Raw genomic sequence first — 24228 nt, 5'->3', positions numbered from 1 at the left:
AAACTACTACTGGTCTTCCTGGTAACGATCAAGGCGTAGACTGTTTCAGACATTACTCCCATGGAGGAAATTGCGGATGGTGACTGTTGTATTCAATCCTGATGAAATTTCTGTGTTTCATCAGCATTCTGATAGTCCACTGATTACAGATTGATTCCAGATGTGTATCGGAAACTACTACTGGTCTTCCTGGGAACGATCAAAGCGTAGACAGTTTCAGACATTACTCCCATGGAGAAAGTGTGCATGGTGACCGTTGTATTCAATCCCGATGCAAGTTCTGTGTTTCATCAACAGTCTGATAGTCCGCAGATTATAGAATGCCACCAGATGTGCATCGGAAACTACTACTGGTCTTCCTGGGAACGATAAAACGTAGACTGTTTGAGACATTACTCCCATGGAGGAAAGTGTGCAGGATGACTGTTGCATTCAATCCCTATGCAATTTCTGTGTTTCATCAACACTTTGAAGGTCCACAAATTACAGGATGCCTCCAGATGTGCATCGCAATCTACTACTGGTCTTCCAGGGAACGATCAAAGCGTAGACTGTTTGAGACATTACTCCCATGTAGGAAAGTGCGCATTCTGACTGTTGTATTCACTCCGAATGCATTTTCTGTGTTTCATCAACACTCTGATAGACCACAGATTACAGAATGCCTCCAGATGTGCATCGGAAACTACTATTGGTCTTCCAGGGAACGATCAAACCGTAGACTGTTTCAGACATTACTCCCGTGGAGGAAAGTGCGCATGGTGACTGTTGTATTTAATCCCGATGCATTTTCTGTGTTTCATCAACACTCGTATAGACCACAGATTACAGAATGCCACCAGATGTGCATCGGAAACTCCTACTGGTCTTCCAGGGAACGATCAAACCGTAGACTGTTTCAGACATTACTCCCATGGAGGAAAGTGCGGATGGTGACTGTTGTATTCAATCCCGATGCAATTTCTGGGTTTCATCAACACTCTGATAGTTAACAGATTACAGATTGCCTCCAGATGTGCATCGGAAACTACTACTGGTCTTCCTGGGAACGATCAAAAACGTAGACTGTTTGAGACATTACTCCCATGGAGGAAAGTGTGCATGGTGACTGTTGTATTCAATCCCTATGCAATTTCTGTGTTTCACCAACACTTTGAAGGTCCACAATTTACAGAATGCCTCCAGATGTGCATCGGAAACAACTATTGGTCTTCCAGGGAACGATCAATGCGTAGACTGTTTGAGACATTACTCCTATGAAGGAAAGTGCGGATCGTGACTGTTGTATTCATTCCCGATGCAACTTCTGTGTTTCATCAACACTCTGATAGTACACAGATTAAAGATTGTCTCCAGATGTGCATCGGAAACTACTACAGGTCTTCCTGGTAACGATCAAGGCGTAGACTGTTTCAGACATTACTCCCATGGAGGAAATTGCGGATGGTGACAGTTGTATTCAATCCTGATGAAATTACTGTGTTTCATCAACATTCTGATAGTCCACAGATTACAGATTGGCTTCAGATGTGCATCGGAAACTAGTACTGGTCTTCCTGCTAACGATCAAAGCGTAGACTGTTTGAGACATTACTCCCATGGAGGAAAGTGCGCATGGTGAATGTTGTATTTAATCCCGATGCAATTTCTGAGTTCAGACAACACTCGGAAGGTCCACAGATTACAGAATGCCTCCAGATGTGCATCGGAAACTACTACTGGTCTTCCAGGGAACGATCAAACCGTAGACTGTTTCAGACATTACTCCCATGGAGGAAAGTGCGGATGGTGACTGTTGTATTCAATGCCGATGCAATTTCTGTGTTTCATCAACACTGTGATAGTCCACAGATTACAGAATGCCACCAGATGTGCATCGGAAACTACTACTGGTCTTCCAGGAAACGATCAAAGCGTAGACTGTTTGAGACATTACTCCCGTGGAGGAAAGTGCGCATGGTGTCTGTTGTATTTAATCTCGATGCATTTTCTGTGTTTCATCAACACTCGTATAGACCACAGATTACAGAATGCCACCAGATGTGCATCGGAAACTCCTACTGATCTTTCAGGGAACGATCAAACCGTAGACTCTTTCAGACATTACTCCCATGGACGAAAGTGCGGATGGTGACTGTTGTATTCAATCCCGATGCAATTTCTGTGTTTCATCAACACTCTGATTGTCCACAGATTACAGAATGCCTCCAGATGTGCATTGGAAACTACTTCTGGTCTTCCAGGGAGCGATCAAAGCGTAATTTGTTTGAGACATTACTCACACTGAGGAAAGTGCGCATGGTGACTGTTGTATTCAATCCCGATGCAATTTCTGTGTTTCATCAATACTCTGATAGTCCACAGATTACAGAATGCCACCAGATGTGCATCGGAAACTACTACTGGTCTTCCAGGGAACGATCAAAGCGTGGACTGCTTGAAACATTACTCCCAAGGAGGAAAGTGCGAATGGTGACTGTTGTATTCAATCCCGATGCAATTTCTGTGTTTCATCAACACTCTGATAGTCCACAGATTACAGAATTCCACCAGATGTGCATCGGAAACTACTACTGGTCTTACAGGGAACGATCAAAGCGTAGACTGTTTGAGACATTACTAACGTGGCGGAAAGTGCGCGTGGTGACTGTTGTATTCAATCCCGATGCAATTTCTGTGTTCCATCTACACTCTGATGGTTCACAGATTACAGAATGCCACCAGATGTGCATCGGAAACTAATACTAGTCTTCCACTGAACGATCAAAGCGTAGACTGTTTGAGACATTACTCCCATGGAGGAAAGTGCGAATGGGGACTGTTGTATTCAATCCCGATGCAATTTCTGTGTTTCATCAACACTCTGATAGTGCACAGATTACAGAAGGCCTCCAGATGTGGATCGGAAACTACTACTGGTCTTCCAGGGAACGATCACAGCCTAAACTCTTTGAGACATTGCTCCCATGGAGGAAAGTGCGCATGGTGACTGTTGTATTCAAACCCGATGCTATTTCTGTGTTTCATCAACAGTCATATAGTCCACAGATTACAGAATGCCTCCAGATGTGCATCGGAAACTACTACTGGTCTTCCAGGTAACGATCAAATCGTAGACTGTTTGAGACATTACTCCCATGGAGGAAAGAGCGCATGGTGACTGTTGTATTCAATCCCGATGCAATTTCTGTGTTTCACCAACAGTCTAATAGTCCACAGGTTACAGAATGCCTCCAGATGTGCATCGGAAACTACTACTGGTCTTAATTTGAACGATCAAAGCGTAGAGTGTTTGAGACATTGCTCCCATGGAGGAAAGTGCGCATGGTAACTGTTGTATTCAATCCCAATGCAATTTCTGTGTTTCATCAACACTCTGGTAGTCCACAGATTACAGAATGCCTACAGATGTGCATCGGAAACTACAACTGGTCTTCCAGGGAACGATCAAAGCGTAGACTGTTTCAGACATTACTCCCATGGAGGAAAGTGCGCATTGTGACTGTTGTATTCACTCCCGATGCAAATTTTGTGTTTCATCAACACTCTGATAGTCCACAGATTGCAGAATGCCACCAGACGTGCATCGGAAACTACTACTGGTCTTCGAGGGAACGACCAAAGGGTAAACACTTTGAGACATTACTCCTATGGAGGAAAGTGCGCATGGTGACTGTTGTATTCATTCCCTATGCGTTTTCTGTGTTTCATCAACACTCTGATAGACCACAGATTACAGAATGCCTCCAGATGTGCATCGGGAACTACTAATAGACTTCCTGGGAACGATCAAAACGTAGACTGTTTGAGACATTATTCCCATGAAGGAAAGTGTACATGGTGACTGATGTATTCAATACCGGTGCAATTTCTGTGTTTCATCAACACTCTGATAGTCCACAGATTACAGAATGCCTCCAGATGTGCATCGGAAACTTCCACTGGTCTTCCAGTGAGCGATCAAAGCGTAGACTGTTTGAGACATTACTCCCATGGAGGAAAGTGCGCATGGTGACTGTTGTATTCAATCCCGATGCAATGTTTTTGTTTCATCAACACTCTGATAGTACACAGATTACTGATTGCCTCCAGATGTGCATCGGAAACTACTACTGGTCTTCCTAGGAGCGATCAAATCGTGGACTGTTTCAGACATAACTCCCATGGAGGAAAGTGTGCATGGTGACTGTTGTATTCAATCCTGATGCAATTTCTGTTTTTCATTAACACTTTGAAGGTCCACTGGTTACAGAATGCCTCCAGATGTGCATCGGAAACTACTACTGGTGTTAATGGGAACGATCAAATCGTAGACTGTTTCAGACATTACTCCCATGGAGGATAATGCGGATGGTGACAGTTGTATTCAATCCCGATGCAATTTCCGTGTTTCATCAACACTCTGACAGTCCACAGATTACAGAATGCCATCAGATGTGCATCGGAAACTACTACTGGTCTTCCAGGGAACGATCAAAGCGTAGACTGTTTGAGAATTACTCCCACGGAGGAAAGTGCGCATGGTGACTGTTGTATTCAATCCCGATGAAATTTCTGTGTTTCATCAACAGTCTTATAGTCCACAGATTACAGAATGACTCCACATGTGCATCGGAAACTACTACTGGTCTTCCAGGGAACGATCAAATCGTAGACTGTTTGAGACATTACTCCCATGGGGGAAAGTGCGCAATGTGACCGTTGTATTCAATCCCGATGCAATTTCGGTGTTTCATCAACAGTCTGATAGTCCACAGATTACAGAATGCCCCCAGATGTGCATCGGAAACTACTACTGGTCTTAATGGGAACGATCAAAGCGTAGAGTGTTTGAGACATTACTCCCATGGTGGAAAGTGCGCATGGTGACTCTTGTATTCAATCCCAATTTAATTTCTGTGTTTCATCAACACTCTGATAGTCCACAGATTAGAGAATGCCTCCAGATGTGCATCGGAAACTACCACTGGTCTTCCAGGGAACGATCAAAGCGTAGACTGAAACTTCCTGGCAGATTAAAACTGTGTGCCCGACCGAGACTCGAACTCGGGACCTTTGCCTTTCGCGGGCAAGTGCTCTACCAACTGAGCTACCGAAGCACGACTCACGACCGGTACTCACAGCTTTACTTCTGCCAGTATCCGCCTCCTACCTGCCAAACTTTACAGAAGCTCTTCTGCGAACCATGCAGAACTAGCACTTCTGAAAGAAAGGATATTGCGGAGACATGGCTTAGCCACAGCCTAATGGATGTTTCCAGAATGAGATTTCCACTCTGCAGCGGAGTGTGCGCTGATATGAAACTTCCTGGCAGATTAAAACTGTGTGCCCGACCGAGACTCGAACTCGGGACCTTTGCCTTTCGCGGGCAAGTGCTCTACCAACTCAGCTACCGAAGCACGACTCACGACCGGTACTCACAGCTTTACTTCTGCCAGTATCCGCCTCCTACCTTCCAAACTTTACAGAAGCTCTTCTGCGAACCATGCAGAACTAGCACTTCTGAAAGAAAGGATATTGCGGAGACATGGCTTAGCCACAGCCTAGGGGATGTTTCCAGAATGAGATTTCCACTCTGCAGCGGAGTGTGCGCTGATATGAAACTTCCTGGCAGATTAAAACTGTGTGCCCGACCGAGACTCGAACTCGGGACCTTTGCCTTTCGCGGGCAAGTGCTCTACCAACTGAGCTACCGAAGCACGACTCACGACCGGTACTCACAGCTTTACTTCTGCCAGTATCCGCCTCCTACCTTCCAAACTTTACAGAAGCTCTTCTGCGCACCATGCAGAACTAGCACTTCTGAAAGAAAGGATATTGCGGAGACATGGCTTAGCCACAGCCTAGGGGATGTTTCCAGAATGAGATTTCCACTCTGCAGCGGATTGTGCGCTGATATGAAGCTTCCTGGCAGATTAAAACTGTGTGCCCGACCGAGACTCGAACTCGGGACCTTTGCCTTTCGCGGGCAAGTGCTCTACCAACTGAGCTACCGAAGCACGACACACGACCGGTACTCACAGCTTTACTTCTGCCAGTATCCGCCTCCTACCTTCCAAACTTCACAGAAGCTCTTCTGCGAACCATGCAGAACTAGCACTTCTGAAAGAAAGGATATTGCGGAGACATGGCTTAGCTTGGTGCTTCGGTAGCTCAGTTGGTAGAGCACTTGCCCGCGAAAGGCAAAGGTCCCGAGTTCGAGTCTCGGTCGGGCACACAGTTTTAATCTGCCAGGTAGTTTCATATCAGCGCACACTCCGCTGCAGAGTGGAAATCTCATTCTGGAAACATCCCCTAGGCTGTGGCTAAGCCATGTCTCCGCAATATCCTTTCTTTCAGAAGTGCTAGTTCTGCATGGTTCGCAGAAGAGCTTCTGTAAAGTTTGGAAGGTAGGAGGCGGATACTGGCAGAAGTAAAGCTGTGAGTAGCGGTCGTGAGTCGTGCTTCGGTAGCTCAGTTGGTAGAGCACTTGCCCGTGAAAGGCAAAGGTCCCGAGTTCGAGTCTCTGTCGGGCACACAGTTTTAATCTGCCAGGAAGTTTCATATCAGCGCACACTCCGCTGCAGAGTGGAAATCTCATTCTGGAAACATCCCCTAGGCTGTGGCTAAGCCATGTCTCCGCAATATCCTTTCTTTCAGAAGTGCTAGTTCTGCATGGTTCGCAGAAGAGCTTCTGTAAAGTTTGGAAGGTAGGAGGCGGATACTGGCAGAAGTAAAGCTGTGTGTACCGGTCGTGAGTCGTGCTTCGGTAGCTCAGTTGGTAGAGCACTTGCCCGCGAAAGGCAAAGGTCCCGAGTTCGAGTCTCGGTCGGGCACACAGTTTTAATCTGCCAGGAAGTTTCATATCAGCGCACACTCCGCTGCAGAGTGGAAATCTCATTCTGGAAACATCCCCTAGGCTGTGGCTAAGCCATGTCTCCGCAATATCCTTTCTTTCAGAAGTGCTAGTTCTGCATGGTTCGCAGAAGAGCTTCTGTAAAGTTTGGAAGGTAGGAGGCGGATACTGGCAGAAGTAAAGCTGTGAGTACCGGTCGTGAGTCGTGCTTCGGTAGCTCAGTTGGTAGAGCACTTGCCCGCGAAAGGCAAAGGTCCCGAGTTCGAGTCTCGGTCGGGCACATAGATTTAATCTGCCAGGAAGTTTCATATCAGCGCAGACTCCGCTGCAGAGTGGAAATCTCATTCTGGAAACATCCCCTAGGCTGTGGCTAAGCCATGTCTCCGCAATATCCTTTCTTTCAGAAGTGCTAGTTCTGCATGGTTCGCAGAAGAGCTTCTGTAAAGTTTGGAAGGTAGGAGGCGGATACTGGCAGAAGTAAAGCTGTGAGTACCGGTCGTGAGTCGTGCTTCGGTAGCTCAGTTGGTAGAGCACTTGCCCGCGAAAGGCAAAGGTCCCGAGTTCGAGTCTCGGTCGGGCACACAGTTTTAATCTGCCAGGAAGTTTCATATCAGCGCACACTCCGCTGCAGAGTGGAAATCTCATTCTGGAAACATCCCCTAGGCTGTGGCTACGCCATGTCTCCGCAATATCCTTTCTTTCAGAAGTGCTAGTTCTGCATGGTTCGCAGAAGAGCTTCTGTAAAGTTTGGAAGGTAGGAGGCGGATACTGGCAGAAGTAAAGCTGTGAGTACCGGTCGTGAGTCGTCCTTCGGTAGCTCAGTTGGTAGAGCACTTGCCCGCGAAAGGCAAAGGTCCCGAGTTCGAGTCTCGGTCGGGCACACAGTTTTAATCTGCCAGGAAGTTTCATATCAGCGCACACTCCGCTGCAGAGTGGAAATCTCATTCTGGAAACATCCCCTAGGCTGTGGCTAAGCCATGTCTCCGCAATATCCTTTCTTTCAGAAGTGCTAGTTCTGCATGGTTCGCAGAAGAGCTTCTGTAAAGATTGGAAGGTAGGAGGCGGATACTGGCACAAGTAAAGCTGTGAGTACCGGTCGTGAGTCGTGCTTCGGTAGCTCAGTTGGTAGAGCACTTGCCCGCGAAAGGCAAAGGTCCCGAGTTCGAGTCTCGGTCGGGCACACAGTTTTAATCTGCCAGGAAGTTTCATATCAGCGCACACTCCGCTGCAGAGTGGAAATCTCATTCTGGAAACATCCCCTAGGCTGTGGCTAAGCCATGTCTCCGCAATATCCTTTCTTTCAGAAGTGCTAGTTCTGCATGGTTCGCAGAAGAGCTTCTGTAAAGTTTGGAAGGTAGGAGGCGGATACTGGCAGAAGTAAAGCTGTGAGTACCGGTCGTTAGTCGTGCTTCGGTAGCTCAGTTGGTAGAGCACTTGCCCGCGAAAGGCAAAGGTCCCGAGTTCGAGTCTCGGTCGGGCACACAGTTTTAATCTGCCAGGAAGTTTCATATCAGCGCACACTCCGCTGCAGAGTGGAAATCTCATTCTGGAAACATCCCCTAGGCTGTGGCTAAGCCATGTCTCCGCAATATCCTTTGTTTCAGAAGTGCTAGTTCTGCATGGTTCGCAGAAGAGCTTCTGTAAAGTTTGGAAGGTAGGAGGCGGATACTGGCAGAAGTAAAGCTGTGAGTACCGGTCGTGAGTCGTGCTTCGGTAGCTCAGTTGGTAGAGCACTTGCCCACGAAAGGCAAAGGTCCCGAGTTCGAGTCTCGGTCGGGCACACAGTTTTAATCTGACAGGAAGTTTCATATCAGCGCACACTCCGCTGCAGAGTGAAAATCTCATTCTGGAAACATCCCCTAGGCTGTGGCTAAGCCATGTCTCCGCAATATCCTTTCTTTCAGAAGTGCTAGTTCTGCATGGTTCGCAGAAGAGCTTCTGTAAAGTTTGGAAGGTAGGAGGCGGATACTGGCAGAAGTAAAGCTGTGAGTACCGGTCGTGAGTCGTGCTTCGGTAGCTCAGTTGGTAGAGCACTTGCCCGCGAAAGGCAAAGGTCCCGAGTTCGAGTCTCGGTCGGGCACACAGTTTTAATCTGCCAGGAAGTTTCATATCAGCGCACACTCCGCTGCAGAGTGGAAATCTCATTCTGGAAACATCCCCTAGGCTGTGGCTAAGCCATGTCTCCGCAATATCCTTTCTTTCAGAAGTGCTAGTTCTGCATGGTTCGCAGAAGAGCTTCTGTAAAGTTTGGAAGGTAGGAGGCGGATACTGGCAGAAGTAAAGCTGTGAGTACCGGTCGTGAGTCGTCCTTCGGTAGCTCAGTTGGTAGAGCACTTGCCCGCGAAAGGCAAAGGTCCCGAGTTCGAGTCTCGGTCGGGCACACAGTTTTAATCTGCCAGGAAGTTTCATATCAGCGCGCACTCCGCTGCAGAGTGGAAATCTCATTCTGGAAACATCCCCTAGGCTGTGGCTAAGCCATGTCTCCGCAATATCCTTTCTTTCAGAAGTGCTAGTTCTGCATGGTTCGCAGAAGAGCTTCTGTAAAGTTTGGAAGGTAGGAGGCGGATACTGGCAGAAGTAAAGCTGTGAGTACCGGTCGTGAGTCGTGCTTCGGTAGCTGAGTTGGTAGAGCACTTGCCCGCGAAAGGCAAAGGTCCCGAGTTCGAGTCTCGGTCGGGCACACAGTTTTAATCTGCCAGGAAGTTTCATATCAGCGCACACTCCGCTGCAGAGTGGAAATCTCATTCTGGAAACATCCCCTAGGCTGTGGCTAAGCCATGTCTCCGCAATATCCTTTCTTTCAGAAGTGCTAGTTCTGCATGGTTCGCAGAAGAGCTTCTGTAAAGTTTGGAAGGTAGGAGGCGGATACTGGCAGAAGTAAAGCTGTGAGTACCGGTCGTGAGTCGTGCTTCGGTAGCTCAGTTGGTAGAGCACTTGCCCGCGAAAGGCAAAGGTCCCGAGTTCGAGTCTCGGTCGGGCACACAGTTTTAATCTGCCAGGAAGTTTCATATCAGCGCACACGCCGCTGCAGAGTGGAAATCTCATTCTGGAAACATCCCCTAGGCTGTGGCTAAGCCATGTCTCCGCAATATCCTTTCTTTCAGAAGTGCTAGTTCTGCATGGTTCGCAGAAGAGCTTCTGTAAAGTTTGGAAGGTAGGAGGCGGATACTGGCAGAAGTAAAGCTGTGAGTACCGGTCGTGAGTCGTGCTTCGGTAGCTCAGTTGGTAGAGCACTTGCCCGCGAAAGGCAAAGGTCCCGAGTTCGAGTCTCGGTCGGGCACACAGTTTTAATCTGCCAGGAAGTTTCATATCAGCGCACACTCCGCTGCAGAGTGGAAATCTCATTCTGGAAACATCCCCTAGGCTGTGGCTAAGCCATGTCTCCGCAATATCCTTTCTTTCAGAAGTGCTAGTTCTGCATGGTTCGCAGAAGAGCTTCTGTAAAGTTTGGAAGGTAGGAGGCGGATACTGGCAGAAGTAAAGCTGTGAGTACCGGTCGTGAGTCGTGCTTCGGTAGCTCAGTTGGTAGAGCACTTGCCCGCGAAAGGCAAAGGTCCCGAGTTCGAGTCTCGGTCGGGCACACAGTTTTAATCTGCCAGGAAGTTTCATATCAGCGCACACTCCGCTGCAGAGTGGAAATCTCATTCTGGAAACATCCCCTAGGCTGTGGCTAAGCCATGTCTCCGCAATATCCTTTCTTTCAGAAGTGCTAGTTCTGCATGGTTCGCAGAAGAGTTTCTGTAAAGTTTGGAAGGTAGGAGGCGGATACTGGCAGAAGTAAAGCTGTGAGTACCGGTCGTGAGTCGTGCTTCGGTAGCTCAGTTGGTAGAGCACTTGCCCGCGAAAGGCAAAGGTCCCGAGTTCGAGTCTCGGTCGGGCACACAGATTTAATCTGCCAGGAAGTTTCATATCAGCGCACACTCCGCTGCAGAGTGGAAATCTCATTCTGGAAACATCCCCTAGGCTGTGGCTAAGCCATGTCTCCGCAATATCCTTTCTTTCAGAAGTGCTAGTTCTGCATGGTTCGCAGAAGAGCTTCTGTAAAGTTTGGAAGGTAGGAGGCGGATACTGGCAGAAGTAAAGCTGTGAGTACCGGTCGTGAGTCGTGCTTCGGTAGCTCAGTTGGTAGAGCACTTGCCCGCGAAAGGCAAAGGTCCCGAGTTCGAGTCTCGGTCGGGCACACAGTTTTAATCTGCCAGGAAGTTTCATATCAGCGCACACTCCGCTGCAGAGTGGAAATCTCATTCTGGAAACATCCCCTAGGCTGTGGCTAAGCCATGTCTCCGCAATATCCTTTCTTTCAGAAGTGCTAGTTCTGCATGGTTCGCAGAAGAGCTTCTGTAAAGTTTGGAAGGTAGGAGGCGGATACTGGCAGAAGTAAAGCTGTGAGTACCGGTCGTGAGTCGTGCTTCGGTAGCTCAGTTGGTAGAGCACTTGCCCGCGAAAGGCAAAGGTCCCGAGTTCGAGTCTCGGTCGGGCACACAGTTTTAATCTGCCAGGAAGTTTCATATCAGCGCACACTCCGCTGCAGAGTGGAAATCTCATTCTGGAAACATCCCCTAGGCTGTGGCTAAGCCATGTCTCCGCAATATCCTTTCTTTCAGAAGTGCTAGTTCTGCATGGTTCGCAGAAGAGCTTCTGTAAAGTTTGGAAGGTAGGAGGCGGATACTGGCAGAAGTAAAGCTGTGAGTACCGGTCGTGAGTCGTGCTTCGGTAGCTCAGTTGGTAGAGCACTTGCCCGCGAAAGGCAAAGGACCCGAGTTCGAGTCTCGGTCGGGCACACAGTTTTAATCTGCCAGGAAGTTTCATATCAGCGCACACTCCGCTGCAGAGTGGAAATCTCATTCTGGAAACATCCCCTAGGCTGTGGCTAAGCCATGTCTCCGCAATATCCTTTCTTTCAGAAGTGCTAGTTCTGCATGGTTCGCGGAAGAGCTTCTGTAAAGTTTGGAAGGTAGGAGGCGGATACTGGCAGAAGTAAAGCTGTGAGTACCAGTCGTGAGTCGTGCTTCGGTAGCTCAGTTGGTAGAGCACTTGCCCGCGAAAGGCAAAGGTCCCGAGTTCGAGTCTCGGTCGGGCACACAGTTTTAATCTGCCAGGAAGTTTCATATCAGCGCACACTCCGCTGCAGAGTGGAAATCTCATTCTGGAAACATCCCCTAGGCTGTGGCTAAGCCATGTCTCCGCAATATCCTTTCTTTCAGAAGTGCTAGTTCTGCATGGTTCACAGAAGAGCTTCTGTGAAGTTTGGAAGGTAGGAGGCGGATACTGGCAGAAGTAAAGCTGTGAGTACCGGTCGTGAGTCGTGCTTCGGTAGCTCAGTTGGTAGAGCACTTGCCCGCGAAAGGCAAAGGTCCCGAGTTCGAGTCTCGGTCGGGCACACAGTTTTAATCTGCCAGGAAGTTTCATATCAGCGCACACTCCGCTGCAGAGTGGAAATCTCATTCTGGAAACATCCCCTAGGCTGTGGCTAAGCCATGTCTCCGCAATATCCTTTCTTTCAGAAGTGCTAGTTCTGCATGGTTCGCAGAAGAGCTTCTGTAAAGTTTGGAAGGTAGGAGGCGGATACTGGCAGAAGTAAAGCTGTGAGTACCGGTCGTGAGTCGTGCTTCGGTAGCTCAGTTGGTAGAGCACTTGCCCGCGAAAGGCAAAGGTCCCGAGTTCGAGTCTCGGTCGGGCACACAGTTTTAATCTGCCAGGAAGTTTCATATCAGCGCACACTCCGCTGCAGAGTGGAAATCTCATTCTGGAAACATCCCCTAGGCTGTGGCTAAGCCATGTCTCCGCAATATCCTTTCTTTCAGAAGTGCTAGTTCTGCATGGTTCGCAGAAGAGCTTCTGTAAAGTTTGGAAGATAGGAGGCGGATACTGGCAGAAGTAAAGCTGTGAGTACCGGTCGTGAGTCGTGCTTCGGTAGCTCAGTTGGTAGAGCACTTGCCCGCGAAAGGCAAAGGTCCCGAGTTCGAGTCTCGGTCGGGCACACAGTTTTAATCTGCCAGGAAGTTTCATATCAGCGCACACTCCGCTGCAGAGCGGAAATCTCATTCTGGAAACATCCCCTAGGCTGTGGCTAAGCCATGTCTCCGCAATATCCTTTCTTTCAGAAGTGCTAGTTCTGCATGGTTCGCAGAAGAGCTTCTGTAAAGTTTGGAAGGTAGGAGGCGGATACTGGCAGAAGTAAAGCTGTGAGTACCGGTCGTGAGTCGTGCTTCGGTAGCTCAGTTGGTAGAGCACTTGCCCGCGAAAGGCAAAGGTCCCGAGTTCGAGTCTCGGTCGGGCACACAGTTTTAATCTGCCAGGAAGTTTCATATCAGCGCACACTCCGCTGCAGAGTGGAAATCTCATTCTGGAAACATCCCCTAGGCTGTGGCTAAGCCATGTCTCCGCAATATCCTTTCTTTCAGAAGTGCTAGTTCTGCATGGTTCACAGAAGAGCTTCTGTGAAGTTTGGAAGGTAGGAGGCGGATACTGGCAGAAGTAAAGCTGTGAGTACCGGTCGTGAGTCGTGCTTCGGTAGCTCAGTTGGTAGAGCACTTGCCCGCGAAAGGCAAAGGTCCCGAGTTCGAGTCTCGGTCGGGCACACAGTTTTAATCTGCCAGGAAGTTTCATATCAGCGCACACTCCGCTGCAGAGTGGAAATCTCATTCTGGAAACATCCCCTAGGCTGTGGCTAAGCCATGTCTCCGCAATATCCTTTCTTTCAGAAGTGCTAGTTCTGCATGGTTCGCAGAAGAGCTTCTGTAAAGTTTGGAAGGTAGGAGGCGGATACTGGCAGAAGTAAAGCTGTGAGTACCGGTCGTGAGTCGTGCTTCGGTAGCTCAGTTGGTAGAGCACTTGCCCACGAAAGGCAAAGGTCCCGAGTTCGAGTCTCGGTCGGGCACACAGTTTTAATCTGACAGGAAGTTTCATATCAGCGCACACTCCGCTGCAGAGTGAAAATCTCATTCTGGAAACATCCCCTAGGCTGTGGCTAAGCCATGTCTCCGCAATATCCTTTCTTTCAGAAGTGCTAGTTCTGCATGGTTCGCAGAAGAGCTTCTGTAAAGTTTGGAAGGTAGGAGGCGGATACTGGCAGAAGTAAAGCTGTGAGTACCGGTCGTGAGTCGTGCTTCGGTAGCTCAGTTGGTAGAGCACTTGCCCGCGAAAGGCAAAGGTCCCGAGTTCGAGTCTCGGTCGGGCACACAGTTTTAATCTGCCAGGAAGTTTCATATCAGCGCACACTCCGCTGCAGAGTGGAAATCTCATTCTGGAAACATCCCCTAGGCTGTGGCTAAGCCATGTCTCCGCAATATCCTTTCTTTCAGAAGTGCTAGTTCTGCATGGTTCGCAGAAGAGCTTCTGTAAAGTTTGGAAGGTAGGAGGCGGATACTGGCAGAAGTAAAGCTGTGAGTACCGGTCGTGAGTCGTCCTTCGGTAGCTCAGTTGGTAGAGCACTTGCCCGCGAAAGGCAAAGGTCCCGAGTTCGAGTCTCGGTCGGGCACACAGTTTTAATCTGCCAGGAAGTTTCATATCAGCGCGCACTCCGCTGCAGAGTGGAAATCTCATTCTGGAAACATCCCCTAGGCTGTGGCTAAGCCATGTCTCCGCAATATCCTTTCTTTCAGAAGTGCTAGTTCTGCATGGTTCGCAGAAGAGCTTCTGTAAAGTTTGGAAGGTAGGAGGCGGATACTGGCAGAAGTAAAGCTGTGAGTACCGGTCGTGAGTCGTGCTTCGGTAGCTGAGTTGGTAGAGCACTTGCCCGCGAAAGGCAAAGGTCCCGAGTTCGAGTCTCGGTCGGGCACACAGTTTTAATCTGCCAGGAAGTTTCATATCAGCGCACACTCCGCTGCAGAGTGGAAATCTCATTCTGGAAACATCCCCTAGGCTGTGGCTAAGCCATGTCTCCGCAATATCCTTTCTTTCAGAAGTGCTAGTTCTGCATGGTTCGCAGAAGAGCTTCTGTAAAGTTTGGAAGGTAGGAGGCGGATACTGGCAGAAGTAAAGCTGTGAGTACCGGTCGTGAGTCGTGCTTCGGTAGCTCAGTTGGTAGAGCACTTGCCCGCGAAAGGCAAAGGTCCCGAGTTCGAGTCTCGGTCGGGCACACAGTTTTAATCTGCCAGGAAGTTTCATATCAGCGCACACGCCGCTGCAGAGTGGAAATCTCATTCTGGAAACATCCCCTAGGCTGTGGCTAAGCCATGTCTCCGCAATATCCTTTCTTTCAGAAGTGCTAGTTCTGCATGGTTCGCAGAAGAGCTTCTGTAAAGTTTGGAAGGTAGGAGGCGGATACTGGCAGAAGTAAAGCTGTGAGTACCGGTCGTGAGTCGTGCTTCGGTAGCTCAGTTGGTAGAGCACTTGCCCGCGAAAGGCAAAGGTCCCGAGTTCGAGTCTCGGCCGGGCACACAGTTTTAATCTGCCAGGAAGTTTCATATCAGCGCACACTCCGCTGCAGAGTGGAAATCTCATTCTGGAAACATCCCCTAGGCTGTGGCTAAGCCATGTCTCCGCAATATCCTTTCTTTCAGAAGTGCTAGTTCTGCATGGTTCGCAGAAGAGCTTCTGTAAAGTTTGGAAGGTAGGAGGCGGATACTGGCAGAAGTAAAGCTGTGAGTACCGGTCGTGAGTCGTGCTTCGGTAGCTCAGTTGGTAGAGCACTTGCCCGCGAAAGGCAAAGGTCCCGAGTTCGAGTCTCGGTCGGGCACACAGTTTTAATCTGCCAGGAAGTTTCATATCAGCGCACACTCCGCTGCAGAGTGGAAATCTCATTCTGGAAACATCCCCTAGGCTGTGGCTAAGCCATGTCTCCGCAATATCCTTTCTTTCAGAAGTGCTAGTTCTGCATGGTTCGCAGAAGAGTTTCTGTAAAGTTTGGAAGGTAGGAGGCGGATACTGGCAGAAGTAAAGCTGTGAGTACCGGTCGTGAGTCGTGCTTCGGTAGCTCAGTTGGTAGAGCACTTGCCCGCGAAAGGCAAAGGTCCCGAGTTCGAGTCTCGGTCGGGCACACAGATTTAATCTGCCAGGAAGTTTCATATCAGCGCACACTCCGCTGCAGAGTGGAAATCTCATTCTGGAAACATCCCCTAGGCTGTGGCTAAGCCATGTCTCCGCAATATCCTTTCTTTCAGAAGTGCTAGTTCTGCATGGTTCGCAGAAGAGCTTCTGTAAAGTTTGGAAGGTAGGAGGCGGATACTGGCAGAAGTAAAGCTGTGAGTACCGGTCGTGAGTCGTGCTTCGGTAGCTCAGTTGGTAGAGCACTTGCCCGCGAAAGGCAAAGGTCCCGAGTTCGAGTCTCGGTCGGGCACACAGTTTTAATCTGCCAGGAAGTTTCATATCAGCGCACACTCCGCTGCAGAGTGGAAATCTCATTCTGGAAACATCCCCTAGGCTGTGGCTAAGCCATGTCTCCGCAATATCCTTTCTTTCAGAAGTGCTAGTTCTGCATGGTTCGCAGAAGAGCTTCTGTAAAGTTTGGAAGGTAGGAGGCGGATACTGGCAGAAGTAAAGCTGTGAGTACCGGTCGTGAGTCGTGCTTCGGTAGCTCAGTTGGTAGAGCACTTGCCCGCGAAAGGCAAAGGTCCCGAGTTCGAGTCTCGGTCGGGCACACAGTTTTAATCTGCCAGGAAGTTTCATATCAGCGCACACTCCGCTGCAGAGTGGAAATCTCATTCTGGAAACATCCCCTAGGCTGTGGCTAAGCCATGTCTCCGCAATATCCTTTCTTTCAGAAGTGCTAGTTCTGCATGGTTCGCAGAAGAGCTTCTGTAAAGTTTGGAAGGTAGGAGGCGGATACTGGCAGAAGTAAAGCTGTGAGTACCGGTCGTGAGTCGTGCTTCGGTAGCTCAGTTGGTAGAGCACTTGCCCGCGAAAGGCAAAGGACCCGAGTTCGAGTCTCGGTCGGGCACACAGTTTTAATCTGCCAGGAAGTTTCATATCAGCGCACACTCCGCTGCAGAGTGGAAATCTCATTCTGGAAACATCCCCTAGGCTGTGGCTAAGCCATGTCTCCGCAATATCCTTTCTTTCAGAAGTGCTAGTTCTGCATGGTTCGCGGAAGAGCTTCTGTAAAGTTTGGAAGGTAGGAGGCGGATACTGGCAGAAGTAAAGCTGTGAGTACCAGTCGTGAGTCGTGCTTCGGTAGCTCAGTTGGTAGAGCACTTGCCCGCGAAAGGCAAAGGTCCCGAGTTCGAGTCTCGGTCGGGCACACAGTTTTAATCTGCCAGGAAGTTTCATATCAGCGCACACTCCGCTGCAGAGTGGAAATCTCATTCTGGAAACATCCCCTAGGCTGTGGCTAAGCCATGTCTCCGCAATATCCTTTCTTTCAGAAGTGCTAGTTCTGCATGGTTCGCAGAAGAGCTTCTGTAAAGTTTGGAAGGTAGGAGGCGGATACTGGCAGAAGTAAAGCTGTGAGTACCGGTCGTGAGTCGTGCTTCGGTAGCTCAGTTGGTAGAGCACTTGCCCGCGAAAGGCAAAGGTCCCGAGTTCGAGTCTCGGTCGGGCACACAGTTTTAATCTGCCAGGAAGTTTCATATCAGCGCACACTCCGCTGCAGAGTGGAAATCTCATTCTGGAAACATCCCCTAGGCTGTGGCTAAGCCATGTCTCCGCAATATCCTTTCTTTCAGAAGTGCTAGTTCTGCATGGTTCGCAGAAGAGCTTCTGTAAAGTTTGGAAGATAGGAGGCGGATACTGGCAGAAGTAAAGCTGTGAGTACCGGTCGTGAGTCGTGCTTCGGTAGCTCAGTTGGTAGAGCACTTGCCCGCGAAAGGCAAAGGTCCCGAGTTCGAGTCTCGGTCGGGCACACAGTTTTAATCTGCCAGGAAGTTTCATATCAGCGCACACTCCGCTGCAGAGCGGAAATCTCATTCTGGAAACATCCCCTAGGCTGTGGCTAAGCCATGTCTCCGCAATATCCTTTCTTTCAGAAGTGCTAGTTCTGCATGGTTCGCAGAAGAGCTTCTGTAAAGTTTGGAAGGTAGGAGGCGGATACTGGCAGAAGTAAAGCTGTGAGTACCGGTCGTGAGTCGTGCTTCGGTAGCTCAGTTGGTAGAGCACTTGCCCGCGAAAGGCAAAGGTCCCGAGTTCGAGTCTCGGTCGGGCACACAGTTTTAATCTGCCAGGAAGTTTCATATCAGCGCACACTCCGCTGCAGAGTGGAAATCTCATTCTGGAAACATCCCCTAGGCTGTGGCTAAGCCATGTCTCCGCAATATCCTTTCTTTCAGAAGTGCTAGTTCTGCATGGTTCACAGAAGAGCTTCTGTGAAGTTTGGAAGGTAGGAGGCGGATACTGGCAGAAGTAAAGCTGTGAGTACCGGTCGTGAGTCGTGCTTCGGTAGCTCAGTTGGTAGAGCACTTGCCCGCGAAAGGCAAAGGTCCCGAGTTCGAGTCTCGGTCGGGCACACAGTTTTAATCTGCCAGGAAGTTTCATATCAGCGCACACTCCGCTGCAGAGTGGAAATCTCATTCTGGAAACATCCCCTAGGCTGTGGCTAAGCCATGTCTCCGCAATATCCTTTCTTTCAGAAGTGCTAGTTCTGCATGGTTCGCAGAAGAGCTTCTGTAAAGTTTGGAAGGTAGGAGGCGGATACTGGCAGAAGTAAAGCTGTGAGTACCGGTCGTGAGTCGTGCTTCGGTAGCTCAGTTGGTAGAGCACTTGCCCGCGAAAGGCAAAGGTCCCGATTTCGAGTCTCGGTCGGGCACACAGTTTTAATCTGCCAGGAAGTTTCATATCAGCGCACACTCCGCTGCAGAGTGGAAATCTCATTCTGGAAACATCCCCTAGGCTGTGGCTAAGCCATGTCTCCGCAATATCCTTTGTTTCAGAAGTGCTAGTTCTGCATGGTTCGCAGAAGAGCTTCTGTAAAGTTTGGAAGGTAGGAGGCGGATACTGGCAGAAGTAAAGCTGTGAGTACCGGTCGTGAGTCGTGCTTCGGTAGCTCAGTTGGTAGAGCACTTGCCTGCGAAAGGCAAAGGTCCCGAGTTCGAGTCTCGGTCGGGCACACAGTTTTAATCTGCCAGGAAGTTTCATATCAGCGCACACTCCGCTGCAGAGTGGAAATCTCATTCTGGTAACATCCCCTAGGCTGTGGCTAAGCCATGTCTCCGCAATATCCTTTCTTTCAGAAGTGCTAGTTCTGCATGGTTCGCAGAAGAGCTTCTGTAAAGTTTGGAAGGTAGGAGGCGGATACTGGCAGAAGTAAAGCTGTGAGTACCGGTCGTGAGTCGTGCTTCGGTAGCTCAGTTGGTAGAGCACTTGCCCGCGAAAGGCAAAGGACCCGAGTTCGAGTCTCGGTCGGGCACACAGTTTTAATCTGCCAGGAAGTTTCATATCAGCGCACACTCCGCTGCAGAGTGGAGATCTCATTCTGGAAACATCCCCTAGGCTGTGGCTAAGCCATGTCTCCGCAATATCCTTTCTTTCAGAAGTGCTAGTTCTGCATGGTTCGCGGAAGAGCTTCTGTAAAGTTTGGAAGGTAGGAGGCGGATACTGGCAGAAGTAAAGCTGTGTGTACCGGTCGTGAGTCGTGCTTCGGTAGCTCAGTTGGTAGAGCACTTGCCCGCGAAAGGCAAAGGTCCCGAGTTCGAGTCTCGGTCGGGCACACAGTTTTAATCTGCCAGGAAGTTTCATATCAGCGCACACTCCGCTGCAGAGTGGAAATCTCATTCTGGAAACATCCCCTAGGCTGTGGCTAAGCCATGTCTCCGCAATATCCTTTCCTTCAGAAGTGCTAGTTCTGCATGGTTCGCAGAAGAGCTTCTGTAAAGTTTGGAAGGTAGGAGGCGGATACTGGCAGAAGTAAAGCTGTGAGTACCGGTCGTGAGTCGTGCTTCGGTAGCTCAGTTGGTAGAGCACTTGCCCGCGAAAGGCAAAGGTCCCGAGTTCGAGTCTCGGTCGGGCACACAGTTTTAATCTGCCAGGAAGTTTCATATCAGCGCACACTCCGCTGCAGAGCGGAAATCTCATTCTGGAAACATCCCCTAGGCTGTGGCTAAGCCATGTCTCCGCAATATCCTTTCTTTCAGAAGTGCTAGTTCTGCATGGTTCGCAGAAGAGCTTCTGTAAAGTTTGGAAGGTAGGAGGCGGATACTGGCAGAAGTAAAGCTGTGAGTACCAGTCGTGAGTCGTGCTTCGGTAGCTCAGTTGGTAGAGCACTTGCCCGCGAAAGGCAAAGGTCCCGAGTTCGAGTCTCGGTCGGGCACACAGTTTTAATCTGCCAGGAAGTTTCATATCAGCGCACACTCCGCTGCAGAGTGGAAATCTCATTCTGGAAACATCCCCTAGGCTGTGGCTAAGCCATGTCTCCGCAATATCCTTTCTTTCAGAAGTGCTAGTTCTGCATGGTTCGCAGAAGAGCTTCTGTGAAGTTTGGAAGGTAGGAGGCGGATACTGGCAGAAGTAAAGCTGTGAGTACCGGTCGTGAGTCGTGCTTCGGTAGCTCAGTTGGTAGAGCACTTGCCCGCGAAAGGCAAAGGTCCCGAGTTCGAGTCTCGGTCGGGCACACAGTTTTAATCTGCCAGGAAGTTTCATATCAGCGCACACTCCGCTGCAGAGTGGAAATCTCATTCTGGAAACATCGCCTAGGCTGTGGCTAAGCCATGTCTCCGCAATATCCTTTCTTTCAGAAGTGCTAGTTCTGCATGGTTCGCAGAAGAGCTTCTGTAAAGTTTGGAAGGTAGGAGGCGGATACTGGCAGAAGTAAAGCTGTGAGTACCGGTCGTGAGTCGTGCTTCGGTAGCTCAGTTGGTAGAGCACTTGCCCGCGAAAGGCAAAGGTCCCGAGTTCGAGTCTCGGTCGGGCACACAGTTTTAATCTGCCAGGAAGTTTCATATCAGCGCACACTCCGCTGCAGAGTGGAAATCTCATTCTGGAAACATCCCCTAGGCTGTGGCTAAGCCATGTCTCCGCAATATCCTTTGTTTCAGAAGTGCTAGTTCTGCATGGTTCGCAGAAGAGCTTCTGTAAAGTTTGGAAGGTAGGAGGCGGATACTGGCAGAAGTAAAGCTGTGAGTACCGGTCGTGAGTCGTGCTTCGGTATCTCAGTTGGTAGAGCACTTGCCCGCGAAAGGCAAAGGTCCCGAGTTCGAGTCTCGGTCGGGCACACAGTTTTAATCTGCCAGGAAGTTTCATATCAGCGCACACTCCGCTGCAGAGTGGAAATCTCATTCTGGAAACATCCCCTAGGCTGTGGCTAAGCCATGTCTCCGCAATATCCTTTCTTTCAGAAGTGCTAGTTCTGCATGGTTCGCAGAAGAGCTTCTGTAAAGTTTGGAAGGTAGGACGCGGATACTGGCAGAAGTAAAGCTGTGAGTACCGGTCGTGAGTCGTGCTTCGGTAGCTCAGTTGGTAGAGCACTTGCCCGCGAAAGGCAAAGGTCCCGAGTTCGAGTCTCGGTCGGGCACACAGTTTTAATCTGCCAGGAAGTTTCATATCAGCGCACACTCCGCTGCAGAGTGGAAATCTCATTCTGGAAACATCCCCTAGGCTGTGGCTAAGCCATGTCTCCGCAATATCCTTTCTTTCAGAAGTGCTAGTTCTGCATGGTTCGCAGAAGAGCTTCTGTAAAGTTTGGAAGGTAGGAGGCGGATACTGGCAGAAGTAAAGCTGTGAGTACCAGTCGTGAGTCGTGCTTCGGTAGCTCAGTTGGTAGAGCACTTGCCCGCGAAAGGCAAAGGTCCCGAGTTCGAGTCTCGGTCGGGCACACAGTTTTAATCTGCCAGGAAGTTTCATATCAGCGCACACTCCGCTGCAGAGTGGAAATCTCATTCTGGAAACATCCCCTAGGCTGTGGCTAAGCCATGTCTCCGCAATATCCTTTCTTTCAGAAGTGCTAGTTCTGCATGGTTCGCAGAAGAGCTTCTGTAAAGTTTGGAAGGTAGGAGGCGGATACTGGCAGAAGTAAAGCTGTGAGTACCGGTCGTGAGTCGTGCTTCGGTAGCTCAGTTGGTAGAGCACTTGCCCGCGAAAGGCAAAGGTCCCGAGTTCGAGTCTCGGTCGGGCACACAGTTTTAATCTGCCAGGAAGTTTCATATCAGCGCACACTCCGCTGCAGAGTGGAAATCTCATTCTGGAAACATCCCCTAGGCTGTGGCTAAGCCATGTCTCCGCAATATCCTTTCTTTCAGAAGTGCTAGTTCTGCATGGTTCGCAGAAGAGCTTCTGTAAAGTTTGGAAGGTAGGAGGCGGATACTGGCAGAAGTAAAGCTGTGAGTACCGGTCGTTAGTCGTGCTTCGGTAGCTCAGTTGGTAGAGCACTTGCCGGCGAAAGGCAAAGGTCCCGAGTTCGAGTCTCGGTCGGGCACACAGTTTTAATCTGCCAGGAAGTTTCATATCAGCGCACACTCCGCTGCAGAGTGGAAATCTCATTCTGAAAGCGTAGACTGTTTCAGACATTACTCCCATGGAGGAAAGTGCGCATTGTGGCTGTTGTATACATTCCCGATGCATTTTCTGTGTTTCATCAACACTCTGATAGTCCACAGATCACAGAATGCCACCAGATGTGCATCGGAAACTCCTTCTGGTCTCCCAGGGAACGATCAAAGCGTAGACTGTTTGAGACATTACTCCCATTCAGGAAAGTGCGCATGGTGACTGTTGTATTCAAACGCGATGCAAATTTCTGTGTTTCATCAATACTCTGATATTCCACAGATTTCATCAACACTCTGAGGGTCCACAGATTACAGATTGTTTCCAGATGCGCATCGGAAACTACTACTGGTCTTCCTGGTAACGATCAAGGCGTAGACTGTTTCAGACATTACTCCCATGGAGGAAATTGCGGATGGTGACTGTTGTATTCAATTCTGATGAAACTTCTGTGTTCCATCAACATTCTGTTAGTCCACTGATTACAGATTGACTCCAGATGTGCATCGGAAACTACTACTGGTCTTCCTGGGAACGATCAAAGCGTAGACAGTTTCAGACATTACTCCCATGGAGAAAGTGTGCATGGTGACTGTTGTATTCAATCCCGATGCAATTTCTGTGTTTCATCAACACTCTGAGAATCCACAGATTACAGATTGCCTCCAGATGTACACCGGAAACTACTACTGGTCTTCCTGGGAACGATCGAAAACGTAGACTGTTTGAGACATTACTCCCATGGAGGAAAGTGTGCAGGGTGACTGTTGTATTCAATCCCTATGCAATTTCTGTGTTTCATCAACACTTTTAAGGTCCACAAATTACAGGAAGCCTCCAGAAGTGCATGGGAAACTACTACTGGTCTTGCAGGGAACGATCAAAGCGTGGACTATTTGAGACATTGCTCCCATGGAGGAAAGTGCGCATGGTGACTGTTGTATTCTATCCCGATGCAATTTCTGGGTATCATCAACACTCTGATAGTTAACAGATTACAGATTGCCTCCAGATGTGCATCGGAAACTTCTACTGGTCTTCCTGGGAACGATCAAAAACGTAGACTGTTTGAGACATTACTCCCATATAGGAAATTCTGCATGGTGACTGTTGTATTCAATCCCTATGCAATTTCTGTGTTTCACCAACACTTTGAAGGTCCACAAATTACAGAATGCCTCCAGATGTGCATCGGAAACAACTACTGTTCTTCCAGGGAACGATCAATGCGTAGACTGTTTCAGACATTACTCCTATGAAGGAAAGTGCGGATCGTGACTGTTGTATTCAATCCCGATGCAACTTCTGTGTTTCATCAACACTCCGATAGTCCACAGATTACAGATTGTCTCCAGATGTGCATCGGAAACTACTACTGGTCTTCCTGGTAACGATCAAGGCGTAGACTGTTTCAGACATTACTCCCATGGAGGAAATTGCGGATGGTGACTGTTGTATTCAATCCTGATGAAATTTCTGTGTTTCATCAACATTCTGATAGTCCACAGATTACAGATTGGCTTCAGATGTGCATCGGAAACTAGTACTGGTCTTCCTGCTAACGATCAAAGCGTAGACTGTTTGAGACATTACTCCCATGTAGGAAAGTGCGCAATGTGAATGTTGTATTTAATCCCGTTGCAATTTCTGAGTTCAGTCAACACTCGGAAGGTCCACAGATAACAGAATGCCTCCAGATGTGCATCGGAAACTACTACTGGTCTTCCAGGGAACGATCAATGCGTAGACTGTTTCAGACATTACTCCTATGAAGGAAAGTGCGGATCGTGACTGTTGTATTCAATCCCGATGCAACTTCTGTGTTTCATCAACACTCTGATAGTCCACAGATTACAGATTGTCTGAAGATGTGCATCGGAAACTACTACTGGTCTTCCTGGTAACGATCAAGGCGTAGCCTGTTTCAGACATTACTCCCATGGGGGAAGTTGCGGATGGTGACTGTTGTATTCAATCCTGATGAAATTTCTGTGTTTCATCAACATTCTGATAGTCCACAGATTACAGATTGTCTCCAGATG

The 24228-nt window shown here is 49.1% G+C and overlaps 42 non-coding genes across 42 annotated transcripts; all 42 read left to right on the top strand.

The window, feature by feature from the left end:
- Positions 1 to 6141: 6141 nt before the first annotated feature.
- Positions 6142 to 6216, top strand: Trnas-cga (transfer RNA serine (anticodon CGA)). The gene has a single exon. It is a non-coding gene; the product is annotated as a tRNA-Ser (tRNA).
- A 525-nt stretch (positions 6217 to 6741) lies between these two features.
- Trnas-cga (transfer RNA serine (anticodon CGA)) lies at positions 6742 to 6816 on the top strand. Its single transcript has one exon. It is a non-coding gene; the product is annotated as a tRNA-Ser (tRNA).
- Positions 6817 to 7041: 225 nt separating this feature from the next.
- On the top strand, positions 7042 to 7116 carry Trnas-cga (transfer RNA serine (anticodon CGA)). The gene has a single exon. It is a non-coding gene; the product is annotated as a tRNA-Ser (tRNA).
- Positions 7117 to 7341: 225 nt separating this feature from the next.
- Trnas-cga (transfer RNA serine (anticodon CGA)) lies at positions 7342 to 7416 on the top strand. Its single transcript has one exon. It is a non-coding gene; the product is annotated as a tRNA-Ser (tRNA).
- Positions 7417 to 7941: 525 nt separating this feature from the next.
- On the top strand, positions 7942 to 8016 carry Trnas-cga (transfer RNA serine (anticodon CGA)). Its single transcript has one exon. It is a non-coding gene; the product is annotated as a tRNA-Ser (tRNA).
- A 225-nt stretch (positions 8017 to 8241) lies between these two features.
- On the top strand, positions 8242 to 8316 carry Trnas-cga (transfer RNA serine (anticodon CGA)). Its single transcript has one exon. It is a non-coding gene; the product is annotated as a tRNA-Ser (tRNA).
- A 525-nt stretch (positions 8317 to 8841) lies between these two features.
- On the top strand, positions 8842 to 8916 carry Trnas-cga (transfer RNA serine (anticodon CGA)). Its single transcript has one exon. It is a non-coding gene; the product is annotated as a tRNA-Ser (tRNA).
- An 825-nt stretch (positions 8917 to 9741) lies between these two features.
- Trnas-cga (transfer RNA serine (anticodon CGA)) lies at positions 9742 to 9816 on the top strand. Its single transcript has one exon. It is a non-coding gene; the product is annotated as a tRNA-Ser (tRNA).
- A 225-nt stretch (positions 9817 to 10041) lies between these two features.
- On the top strand, positions 10042 to 10116 carry Trnas-cga (transfer RNA serine (anticodon CGA)). The gene has a single exon. It is a non-coding gene; the product is annotated as a tRNA-Ser (tRNA).
- Positions 10117 to 10341: 225 nt separating this feature from the next.
- Trnas-cga (transfer RNA serine (anticodon CGA)) lies at positions 10342 to 10416 on the top strand. The gene has a single exon. It is a non-coding gene; the product is annotated as a tRNA-Ser (tRNA).
- A 225-nt stretch (positions 10417 to 10641) lies between these two features.
- On the top strand, positions 10642 to 10716 carry Trnas-cga (transfer RNA serine (anticodon CGA)). Its single transcript has one exon. It is a non-coding gene; the product is annotated as a tRNA-Ser (tRNA).
- A 225-nt stretch (positions 10717 to 10941) lies between these two features.
- On the top strand, positions 10942 to 11016 carry Trnas-cga (transfer RNA serine (anticodon CGA)). Its single transcript has one exon. It is a non-coding gene; the product is annotated as a tRNA-Ser (tRNA).
- Positions 11017 to 11241: 225 nt separating this feature from the next.
- Trnas-cga (transfer RNA serine (anticodon CGA)) lies at positions 11242 to 11316 on the top strand. Its single transcript has one exon. It is a non-coding gene; the product is annotated as a tRNA-Ser (tRNA).
- Positions 11317 to 11541: 225 nt separating this feature from the next.
- Trnas-cga (transfer RNA serine (anticodon CGA)) lies at positions 11542 to 11616 on the top strand. The gene has a single exon. It is a non-coding gene; the product is annotated as a tRNA-Ser (tRNA).
- A 225-nt stretch (positions 11617 to 11841) lies between these two features.
- Positions 11842 to 11916, top strand: Trnas-cga (transfer RNA serine (anticodon CGA)). The gene has a single exon. It is a non-coding gene; the product is annotated as a tRNA-Ser (tRNA).
- Positions 11917 to 12141: 225 nt separating this feature from the next.
- On the top strand, positions 12142 to 12216 carry Trnas-cga (transfer RNA serine (anticodon CGA)). Its single transcript has one exon. It is a non-coding gene; the product is annotated as a tRNA-Ser (tRNA).
- Positions 12217 to 12441: 225 nt separating this feature from the next.
- On the top strand, positions 12442 to 12516 carry Trnas-cga (transfer RNA serine (anticodon CGA)). Its single transcript has one exon. It is a non-coding gene; the product is annotated as a tRNA-Ser (tRNA).
- Positions 12517 to 12741: 225 nt separating this feature from the next.
- On the top strand, positions 12742 to 12816 carry Trnas-cga (transfer RNA serine (anticodon CGA)). Its single transcript has one exon. It is a non-coding gene; the product is annotated as a tRNA-Ser (tRNA).
- A 225-nt stretch (positions 12817 to 13041) lies between these two features.
- Positions 13042 to 13116, top strand: Trnas-cga (transfer RNA serine (anticodon CGA)). Its single transcript has one exon. It is a non-coding gene; the product is annotated as a tRNA-Ser (tRNA).
- Positions 13117 to 13341: 225 nt separating this feature from the next.
- Trnas-cga (transfer RNA serine (anticodon CGA)) lies at positions 13342 to 13416 on the top strand. The gene has a single exon. It is a non-coding gene; the product is annotated as a tRNA-Ser (tRNA).
- Positions 13417 to 13941: 525 nt separating this feature from the next.
- On the top strand, positions 13942 to 14016 carry Trnas-cga (transfer RNA serine (anticodon CGA)). Its single transcript has one exon. It is a non-coding gene; the product is annotated as a tRNA-Ser (tRNA).
- Positions 14017 to 14841: 825 nt separating this feature from the next.
- Trnas-cga (transfer RNA serine (anticodon CGA)) lies at positions 14842 to 14916 on the top strand. The gene has a single exon. It is a non-coding gene; the product is annotated as a tRNA-Ser (tRNA).
- A 225-nt stretch (positions 14917 to 15141) lies between these two features.
- Positions 15142 to 15216, top strand: Trnas-cga (transfer RNA serine (anticodon CGA)). The gene has a single exon. It is a non-coding gene; the product is annotated as a tRNA-Ser (tRNA).
- A 225-nt stretch (positions 15217 to 15441) lies between these two features.
- Positions 15442 to 15516, top strand: Trnas-cga (transfer RNA serine (anticodon CGA)). Its single transcript has one exon. It is a non-coding gene; the product is annotated as a tRNA-Ser (tRNA).
- Positions 15517 to 15741: 225 nt separating this feature from the next.
- Trnas-cga (transfer RNA serine (anticodon CGA)) lies at positions 15742 to 15816 on the top strand. Its single transcript has one exon. It is a non-coding gene; the product is annotated as a tRNA-Ser (tRNA).
- A 225-nt stretch (positions 15817 to 16041) lies between these two features.
- On the top strand, positions 16042 to 16116 carry Trnas-cga (transfer RNA serine (anticodon CGA)). Its single transcript has one exon. It is a non-coding gene; the product is annotated as a tRNA-Ser (tRNA).
- Positions 16117 to 16341: 225 nt separating this feature from the next.
- Trnas-cga (transfer RNA serine (anticodon CGA)) lies at positions 16342 to 16416 on the top strand. The gene has a single exon. It is a non-coding gene; the product is annotated as a tRNA-Ser (tRNA).
- A 225-nt stretch (positions 16417 to 16641) lies between these two features.
- On the top strand, positions 16642 to 16716 carry Trnas-cga (transfer RNA serine (anticodon CGA)). Its single transcript has one exon. It is a non-coding gene; the product is annotated as a tRNA-Ser (tRNA).
- A 225-nt stretch (positions 16717 to 16941) lies between these two features.
- Positions 16942 to 17016, top strand: Trnas-cga (transfer RNA serine (anticodon CGA)). The gene has a single exon. It is a non-coding gene; the product is annotated as a tRNA-Ser (tRNA).
- A 225-nt stretch (positions 17017 to 17241) lies between these two features.
- Positions 17242 to 17316, top strand: Trnas-cga (transfer RNA serine (anticodon CGA)). The gene has a single exon. It is a non-coding gene; the product is annotated as a tRNA-Ser (tRNA).
- A 225-nt stretch (positions 17317 to 17541) lies between these two features.
- Trnas-cga (transfer RNA serine (anticodon CGA)) lies at positions 17542 to 17616 on the top strand. The gene has a single exon. It is a non-coding gene; the product is annotated as a tRNA-Ser (tRNA).
- A 225-nt stretch (positions 17617 to 17841) lies between these two features.
- On the top strand, positions 17842 to 17916 carry Trnas-cga (transfer RNA serine (anticodon CGA)). The gene has a single exon. It is a non-coding gene; the product is annotated as a tRNA-Ser (tRNA).
- Positions 17917 to 18141: 225 nt separating this feature from the next.
- On the top strand, positions 18142 to 18216 carry Trnas-cga (transfer RNA serine (anticodon CGA)). The gene has a single exon. It is a non-coding gene; the product is annotated as a tRNA-Ser (tRNA).
- An 825-nt stretch (positions 18217 to 19041) lies between these two features.
- Positions 19042 to 19116, top strand: Trnas-cga (transfer RNA serine (anticodon CGA)). The gene has a single exon. It is a non-coding gene; the product is annotated as a tRNA-Ser (tRNA).
- A 225-nt stretch (positions 19117 to 19341) lies between these two features.
- Trnas-cga (transfer RNA serine (anticodon CGA)) lies at positions 19342 to 19416 on the top strand. The gene has a single exon. It is a non-coding gene; the product is annotated as a tRNA-Ser (tRNA).
- A 225-nt stretch (positions 19417 to 19641) lies between these two features.
- Trnas-cga (transfer RNA serine (anticodon CGA)) lies at positions 19642 to 19716 on the top strand. The gene has a single exon. It is a non-coding gene; the product is annotated as a tRNA-Ser (tRNA).
- A 225-nt stretch (positions 19717 to 19941) lies between these two features.
- On the top strand, positions 19942 to 20016 carry Trnas-cga (transfer RNA serine (anticodon CGA)). Its single transcript has one exon. It is a non-coding gene; the product is annotated as a tRNA-Ser (tRNA).
- A 225-nt stretch (positions 20017 to 20241) lies between these two features.
- Trnas-cga (transfer RNA serine (anticodon CGA)) lies at positions 20242 to 20316 on the top strand. Its single transcript has one exon. It is a non-coding gene; the product is annotated as a tRNA-Ser (tRNA).
- Positions 20317 to 20541: 225 nt separating this feature from the next.
- Trnas-cga (transfer RNA serine (anticodon CGA)) lies at positions 20542 to 20616 on the top strand. Its single transcript has one exon. It is a non-coding gene; the product is annotated as a tRNA-Ser (tRNA).
- Positions 20617 to 21141: 525 nt separating this feature from the next.
- On the top strand, positions 21142 to 21216 carry Trnas-cga (transfer RNA serine (anticodon CGA)). Its single transcript has one exon. It is a non-coding gene; the product is annotated as a tRNA-Ser (tRNA).
- A 225-nt stretch (positions 21217 to 21441) lies between these two features.
- Positions 21442 to 21516, top strand: Trnas-cga (transfer RNA serine (anticodon CGA)). Its single transcript has one exon. It is a non-coding gene; the product is annotated as a tRNA-Ser (tRNA).
- A 225-nt stretch (positions 21517 to 21741) lies between these two features.
- Positions 21742 to 21816, top strand: Trnas-cga (transfer RNA serine (anticodon CGA)). The gene has a single exon. It is a non-coding gene; the product is annotated as a tRNA-Ser (tRNA).
- Positions 21817 to 24228: the final 2412 nt, after the last annotated feature.

The sequence above is a fragment of the Schistocerca gregaria genome, chromosome X, assembly GCF_023897955.1.
Source record: "Schistocerca gregaria isolate iqSchGreg1 chromosome X, iqSchGreg1.2, whole genome shotgun sequence".
Lineage (NCBI taxonomy): Eukaryota > Metazoa > Arthropoda > Insecta > Orthoptera > Acrididae > Schistocerca > Schistocerca gregaria.
The sequence above is the reverse complement of the archived record's forward strand: the minus strand, read 5'-3'. Positions and strand labels throughout refer to the sequence as shown.